The sequence below is a fragment of the Lepidothrix coronata genome, unplaced genomic scaffold (genome assembly GCF_001604755.1).
Source record: "Lepidothrix coronata isolate B3197 unplaced genomic scaffold, Lepidothrix_coronata-1.0 Scaffold129, whole genome shotgun sequence".
NCBI lineage: Eukaryota > Metazoa > Chordata > Aves > Passeriformes > Pipridae > Lepidothrix > Lepidothrix coronata.
Genome location: NW_016690309.1, coordinates 1,190,465 through 1,198,765, shown reverse-complemented (window position 1 = coordinate 1,198,765; position 8,301 = coordinate 1,190,465). Strand labels below are relative to the sequence as shown.

General features: G+C 46.8%; 1 protein-coding gene across 1 annotated transcript in view; it reads left to right on the top strand.

Moving 5' to 3' along the window:
- Window positions 1–1,951: 1,951 nt before the first annotated feature.
- Window positions 1,952–8,301, top strand: part of ARHGAP8 (Rho GTPase activating protein 8) — a 60,592-nt gene continuing 54,242 nt past the window's right edge. The window contains exon 1 of the mRNA XM_017826631.1: window positions 1,952–2,027. The gene's annotated coding sequence lies outside the window, so the exon portion shown is untranslated. The remainder of the gene's footprint in view (window positions 2,028–8,301) is intronic.

Here is an 8,301-nt window from a genome sequence, read left to right as displayed (position 1 = left end):
GAGCCCAGGAAAGACACTGAAAAGTCTAGAGATTTTTGTGTGGGACTTGTGTTCGGTGAGAAAAAGGACTGATCCAAGCAGCTACAAGGCTCTTTCATCTGACCTCGTTAATCCACAAAGCTTTAGAACAAGCACCGAAGGAAAACTAATTAAAGATGTGGAGGTATATGAAAAACTAGTTAAAATGCAGCAGGACTTCACCAAAGATGGAACATACCAGACTCAGCCAGTGTGATGAAGTCTGATAAATCATTTTCTCAGACAATGAAAATACAGTAGATCAAATCTGTCTGGACTTCAATAAAACATTTGAGAGGATGCCATGCGAGAAAATATTAATTAAGATGGAGAGATGTGGATGAATGTAAGAAATGAAAAGTGAGGACAATGGCATGTGCTGAAAGGGGAAGTCTAGATGGAAGGAGGTTACTAATGCGGTTCCATAGGGACTGATCTCAGAACTAATCTTAGTTAAAATTTTATTAGTGACCTTGGCACAAAAAACATGAGTGTGCTAATGAAATTTGCCGATGACATAAACCTAAGACCTGCTGTTACAACAGAAAAGGACTGGAATACCTTATGGAAAGAATTGGATGAGTCTGCGGACTGGAGAAAGAGAAATGAGATGCAATTTAATAGTAGAAATACAAAGTCATGCACTTAGCAGAAATTCCTATTAATTTTAGTAAAGTGGGGTGAGGGGGAGACTTCTCCAGATGGACAGAAGAAAGAACAAATATTGCAGGAGCTAATCCAAAAAGCAGAAGAGCTGCCTTCTGTCAGACAGGGTCACACCACGCAGCCAGAGGTGTCAGGGCAGTGATACCAGGGCAGCCCCCGTGTTTCATAGCCCCCCCTTCTGACAGCAGTCACCAGCAGAAGCCAGGGAAGGTGGGTCTGGCAGGATTTTCCCGGAGCAGTGGAAGCATCCGGCAGTTTGTGACTCAGTGAGGCAGTGGCCTCGTGGGCCTCGTGCCTCTAATTGTGTTTTGAGGGTTTTTTTTCCCCTTCATTGATTTATCTCAGCTTACTTCCCATTCTTTTACTGGCAATGACAATTTCTGAGTGTGAGTGTCAGTTTGAGGGAGTATAAAGGAAATGTCATGATACTGTGGTACAGAAGGTGAACCTGGAGTCCTTTAGGACAATTACAGAATCCCAGAATATGCTGAGTTGGAAGGAATCCATGAGAATTGTAGAGTCCTGCACAGGGCCATCCCCAAGGGTTGCACCCTGTGCCCCAGAGGATCATCCAAACCCTCCTGGAGCTCTGGCAGCCTTGGGGCTGTGCCCACTGCCCTGGGGAGCCTGGGCAGTGCCCAACCAGCCTCTGGGGGAAGAACCTTTCCCTGAGATCCAACCTGAGCCTGCCCTGACACAGCTCCAGCCATTCCCTGGGTGCTGTCCCTGGTCCCCCCAGAGCAGAGGTCAGTCCCTGCCCCTCCCCTGCCCCTCGGGAGGATGTTGAAGACCACAATGAGGTCTCCCCGCAGTCTCCTCTTCTCCAGGCTGAACAGGTGATGCCACTTTGGACCCCTCCGAACTGACTGGGGGACACGAGTAGACCCAGAGGGGCTACTGGTGTCACACACCTGTGAAAAGAAAAACTTAACACGGAAAGGATAAAGGTCAGTCTTTTTTCACACCGGCTGGGAAAGCACAGTGGGCAGACACTGCCCGCTCGCTTCCAGGGCTGATGGCGAGTGACACCGCGCGGGTCCCCGCGGGGCTGTTGGGCCACCGGCTCCGGCCGGAAGGTGGAGATGCCGCCGAACTCGACAACTAATTTATCCAAATGAGAACTTTCCCCCCCGCCCCCAGGCAGCACGGGGCAGCCAGGAGGGGTCGGTGCCCGGTCTGTCCCCGCGGGCGGGCGGGGCCCGTGCCCGGCCAGCGCCGCCCCGGCCCCGCAGCCCCGGCCGGTCCCGCCGCCCCCGCCCCGCAGGAAACCGAAAGGCCGGGCTTGGCTCCGGCACCTGCCCGCTGCGGCTCCGCCAGCCGCTCCTCTGGCCAAAAGGGAAAAGGTAAAAGCCGCCGGGAGAGGTGCGGGAGGGGCGCGGGCGCGGCGGGACCCCCCGGGCTCCTCCGGGGAGCGCGAGTGTGGGTACGGGGATCCACATAGGGATACAGGGATCCACATAGGGACACAGGGATCCGCACAGGGATACAGGGACACAGGGACCCAGGGATCCACATAGGGACACAGGGATCTGCACAGGGATCCAGGGATCCGCACAGGGATCCAGGGATCTGCACAGGGATCCAGGGATCCACACAGGGATACAGGGATCCACACAGGGATACAGGGATCCACATAGGGATACAGGGATCCACACAGGGATACAGGGATCTACACAGGGACACAGGGATCCACACAGGGATCCACACAGGGATCCACACAGGGATCCACATAGGGACACAGGGACACAGGAATCCACACAGGGACACAGGGATCCACACAGGGACACAGGGATCCACATAGGGACACAGGGATCCGCACAGGGACACAGGGATCCACACAGGGATACAGGGATCCACACAGGGACACAGGGATCCACATAGGGACACAGGGATCCGCACAGGGACACAGGGATCCGCACAGGGACACAGGGATCCACATAGGGACACAGGGATCCGCACAGGGACACAGGGATCCGTCAGACTGAGCGCTGCGTGCTTCTCCTGAGAGCAGCCTGTTGGGCTGCCCTTTTGCTCTAACCCTAATCAATTTTTTTTTGGATGAAAGGTGCCCTGTCTAAAGGGGAACCAACCAGCCGGCTGGTCTGGGATCCCCCCGCATTTTGCCCCTTCGGGCACCGGCCGTACCGAGCTCGCGGGGTTTCGGTGGGTCCTTTCTGCAGGACACCTTCATTGTTTCCCGCAATAATATGATTCAAAGGTCGTAACGAGACAGGTTTATACTGCAGCAGGTTTTATGCCGGGCTATTACTTTTTACACCGCTGCTCACAACCTCTGTCTGGGAAGGGAGTCGGGGTTATCTGCACAAGGATATGACTCAGCTGAATAGGATTCTCTGCGCTGAGAACACGTGAAATAGTTTCCCGGGTTTGACGGTGGGTAAGTGGAGTTGCAGTCTTGTGGATATCCCCGCCGACTTCCTGGGAGAACTTCATGGGAAACTTCTGCACGTGACTTGTCTTGCAGAAGTGGAGCTTGTAACAATGTGAAACCTCGGGAGAAACAGAAAAAGGGGTGACAATTACCATTGTCTGGATATGATACGAGTTGTCAGGAAATGATACAAATTGTGAATGTTGAGATTCAACTCTATGAGCCATAAAATAGCTCTTGAGGAACATCTCTAGCAATGTATTCATGTGCTGTGCTCTCAGGGTTTTATTTCCTCCTCTTTGTTACCAGTCCCTTGAAAATGAATTCCTCTTCACCCTCATTATAATAGATATTTAGTTAGTTTATTTAGGTAGATATGTAGTTAGTTCAGCACTCTTTCTACATGTGTTGCATCATATATTTGGCATGTAGTTAAAATCCATATCGCTGTGTGTGTGCACAAGGGGCTGAATTTATGTTATATATGGAACCTGTCCAGGTGTCTGAGCGATGACCTTGTTGCTTTGTCGCAAGTTTTCCAGGCAGAAGGTGACACAAGGTTTAGTTAAGGCCGATTTAACTCCTGGGGGGAGGCTGAGGGAGGCTGTGAGTACCCACTGGAACCGGTTCCTCCTGTTTGCTGCCATTAGCATTCCTGCAATTCCTCCCATCCAGCCCCCCTTCCCAAGACACCCTGGTAGGCGGCCACCAAGAAGCTGACGGCCTTCAGGGCAGACAAAGGAGGCTAAGCCTCTCTTCCCGCACTTGCCCAGCAGGGAAGCAGCCCATTCCCGGTTAGGTGCTTTTCCCCTTCCCGCAGGGGAGGCTGAGGGCCCAGCCGGCAGTTCCCGTGTGTGTTGGATTGATGGCTTTGCTGGGCATTTCGCGTTCTTATTTTTCTTTTTGGCACCGAGGGGCTGTTGGCCTGTTAGAGCTCAACTTCTTCTCATGTGGGCTTCTGTAAGCCCAGCCTAGGCTGGACACAGGAGCGAAGCTCTCACGGAGCAGGAGTCAGGGCCACCCAAGGGAGGAGCCTTATTTCGGGCACCGAAGCCTCTCCCAAGGAGGTGTGACCTGCTCTGGGGAGGTGTTTTGACATCCAACTGTGATTTTTGCCACTGAGGTGCTACAGACCTTCATGTGCTGCCTGAAAGGGCACTTCATCTTAGCCTCAAATCTTGCTGTTTGCCGAGAGTTCTCTGAACAGAACTGAGTCAGTCAGTGATGTTTCTGCAACCAAAGAAATCTTTTTTTAAAGTTGCTTTTACACAAATCACTTATTTCAGTGCCTTCAGACAAAAATATGCACGAATGCCAGGTGGAACTTCAATAAAGTGCAACGAAACTGAGTTCCCTGCGTGACTTTATTCATTGTTAGAGCAGGAATTCAAAAAGTAAATAAACATGGGGAGACATAAACTGTATTTTTGAAGTTCTGCTGGACTGAATAAATGTTTAATAGTAGCTCTGCCGGGGGAAGTGTGTTAACAGTATTTTTTGTACTCCCCTATGAACTCTAAAGCTTTTTTTTTTCTTTTAAAGAATATTCATAGAGCCATGAAGTCATTGTGTGACTTGGCTGAGTGAGTATTCCACATGTTTATGTGGATATTGGCTTTTATTGGTTTTAAATTGAACAGGGGTTTTTTTCAGATAAATTGCTCAGAGTCAATGCAGTCCTTGGTGTAAAGGGTTTGTGCATAGTACGGCTGTGTTTGTGCTGTGCTGACTGCACTGATTTAATTTGGAAATTCAGATACAACAGAAATTGTTCAGGAGGCATTGTGTTATTAAAACTATAACTCTCGTTTTATTTCAAATTGATTTTTAATTAAAATTGCAAATGTTTGTGGTAGATGTTTGTTTGCCTTTGTTTGTTGCTGTTGTTGTTTTAATGAAACTTAGCATTATAACTGCAGGTTAAGGACTGTCACCTTGCAGATAATACATCCAGGAATGAAGAGATCACGTTAGGATTTATATAAGATTTTTTTTTAAAAAAAAAAACAGGCTATGTGGACAGTATAAAAATTTTAATGACAAAATAAATACAAAAAAAATGTCGACACTTGGAAAATGTAAAATCTTGCTGGTTTTAATGGACACTCCCACGGAAACCCTCCCCAAAGAAACAGGAAAGGAAACCTTTAGAATATGTGGGTAAAAGCCCTGATGGTGGGAAAGTTTGAATCAGCAGTGTTTAAGAATGAAAAGGACTAAAGGTGCAGAGTAGCTGAAAAATAATGCCAGGAGACCTTTATTTTAGCAACACTGCTGGATATTACTGTAATAAGGCCCAAGTTCAGTTGTATGTATACACTGTTCAAGCCTGACAACTCAGCTGGTGCCTTTTCAAGGAGACAATTATCCAAAAAGCTTTCTTTGCATCAGGTGGGAGCCTGGCAGTTGGTATTACCAGTATACTACAGAGCAGCTTAGTTGAACCATCAAATTTTCCCTGACCCTGACTAAAACAAGCTCTTTTGTTATAAAACATTTAAAAAGGAGAATGAAATCTAATAATTGACTTATAACATCTGGTTTAAGAAACAAGAACATTGGAGGGAAGAAAATCTAAAGAAGAAATTATTATTTCTTCTCTGCTTCTGCTGGAAGTCTTGCTTTGTTCATACTTGCTGAATCTTTCATTCTTTGCTACTGAATTCACTTGATTGGATATTGATGCAATCCATATTCCTCGAGAGTTTTTCTCCTCTTCTGGCTCACTCTGTTTTTTGGAGACGTAATCTTTGATCTGTGGTGACAATATTTTTCATGACACTTATTCAAACAGATGGGGAATAAGTAGCATGAGCTGACAAACATGTAAGAAATAAGTCTTCTAATCATGCAAATACAGGATGTGATGGGCCAAAACCTGCCTTTGTAAGGAATTCTGAGTCCTGTGAGCACTGCAGGGGCCTTGAGAACCAAGAACAACCTGTCCAATGCCAGGCACTCAGCACGGAATTCCAGCTGTTATTTGGGTTTTCCTGTAGGCTGGTGGCTCTACTCGGTTTTCTTTTATTCCCAAGCCCATGCCTTGTGTCAGCCTGGTCTCTGTACTTCAGGGTATTTAAAAAGCAAAGCACTTCTCTCTGTATATAGATAAATGGTTTTTGGGAAAAGCAAATATATAGAGGTATTTCCTTAAGCTATTTTTTTTCATGCTTTCAAACTAGTCCAAATGTAAGGATAATATTTCTGTCTTCACCATCCAGGGGTCATGGCAGGTCTGCCAGCCAAGGGGAGCAAGGCAGGATCAGCTCTCCTGAGGGGAGCACTTATGTTTGCCCCATGGCAAATTTACAGGTACTGTTCAGATCCTCTAAGGGAGATGTTTTCTTTAATGACTTGCAAAGTAATTAATTGGTAATTGTTGGCTGAAGTGAAAACCTCATCATCCATATGAGGTTTGAGAGCATCCCTCCTCCTGTTCCTTGCTGCAAACCTTGGTGCTGTGGCACATCCACTGTGTCACCTGACTAGAGGGAAGGACAATCAACTCATGAGAAGCGAGCTGTTCTCCTTCAGAGCATGGTCTCCTGTGCAAAAGCAGGAATTGCATGGAAAGACAAAATACTGTCCTGAGCCTGTGATTAAAAACATGTCTTTGCACACACACAGAGGCACCTAAAATTCCCACTGTCGAGGCAAACTCATCTCTGGAATTCCTGAAGGTTTGCATGCTAGGCTTAGGAAGGGCATTGATACTCCTGTAACAAACTCAGTGCCTTTGGATGCATAAATAAACTTCCAATTTTTAAAACACGTTGTAATTCTATTGTGGGATGTCACAGTGACCCTGGTGTAGGTCGTCATCAAGGCTGAATCTCAAGGTGAGCTGCATGGGCCCCTGTGCCTTGACATGCTGGAATAACAGATAGGAATTGTAGGTTGCTACTTCTGAGGCCAAGCAGGGGAAGAGGATGTAGCAGCTGACATGCTGATAGAAAAAGAAATGGTGGGATAGAACAATCTCGGGTTTCATTTCAAGCTACATTAGTGGACAGAGATTTTTCTGCTTATTATCCCCTGTTGGGACTCATTCAGCTTCTCTTATATCTCATCTCCAGCCTCTTTTCTTGTTCAGATCCCATTTCTTTCACTTAGCCTTCTCAGTAACCTTTCCTGAACTCTTATCTTTTGAGGCTGGAAAATTTGAGCCCACAAAAAAAGTTGTGAAGAACTAAAAATAGGACGTCAGACTTGGAAGCTCAGGTGATACCAACCAGGCTGTGCTACCAACCCTGCCCATAGCAGAGAAAATCCCCTGCAGTGTAACTTCATTGCCCTTCAGCAATATCTGCCCTAAGGGCTTTGGCTGTGATTTGTTAGTTCTGGAGATATCTTTTATCCTTTTTTTACATTAATACATTCTGGGAATACTTCTTTTAACTGTAAATTCTTAGCAGAGGCTGCAGCTGACTTTGTGTGCTGTGTAGTGCTTGTGTTTCACTAGTTTTTTTCTAACTTTGAAATTAAGCCTGAAGAGGAGCTCGGGGCTTTCTCTTCCACGTGGCTCACACAACCAGCAGGCTTTGGGAATTCCCACTGTCTTTGGGAACGATGCTGCAGGACCCTGGTGATAAAGCTGAACATCAGGAAGAACATCCACCAGGAATTAGTTGTCCTGTGACACACAGTGGCACTTCCTGACAAAGTGACAGCACCGTGCAGTGAAGACAAAAAGTTACAGCATATACCAAGTTTCTGCAGGTGGACACTTTAAAACAAACAAACAAAAGATTAAACTAAACCTTAAACTCCTTACAGAGTTCTCAGGCATTTGCAGTCCCTGGGTGGGGATTTTGCTGGCCATCCCAGGCTCACACCAGGTCATGGTGAGCGTGGAAAGCTTGGGCCAGGTGTGAAATGGGTGCACAAGCAGGGTTGTTTACAAGGAAATAGGTTTTTTTTTTCCCCTCTGAGTCTCCAAGGAAGAATATCAGTAAATATCCACATCTTCTTAGTACTCTCCTGGTATATGATCTACAATATCCTCGTTTTTCCTGATGCTGCACTCTCACATACATGTGTGTCTACTAAAATTTTGCCACTGAGATGCCTACCAGAAGCTGTAGAGCCATCTCTGGGTGAACATGGAAGACAATGTATTACATATTATTTGTTAGAACACTGAATATAAGGTCAATAAATGCACAGCAATGTGCACCCTGAGAATCCAGTGTGTTGGGTGCTCCATCCTGAAATACTTCTTGGTG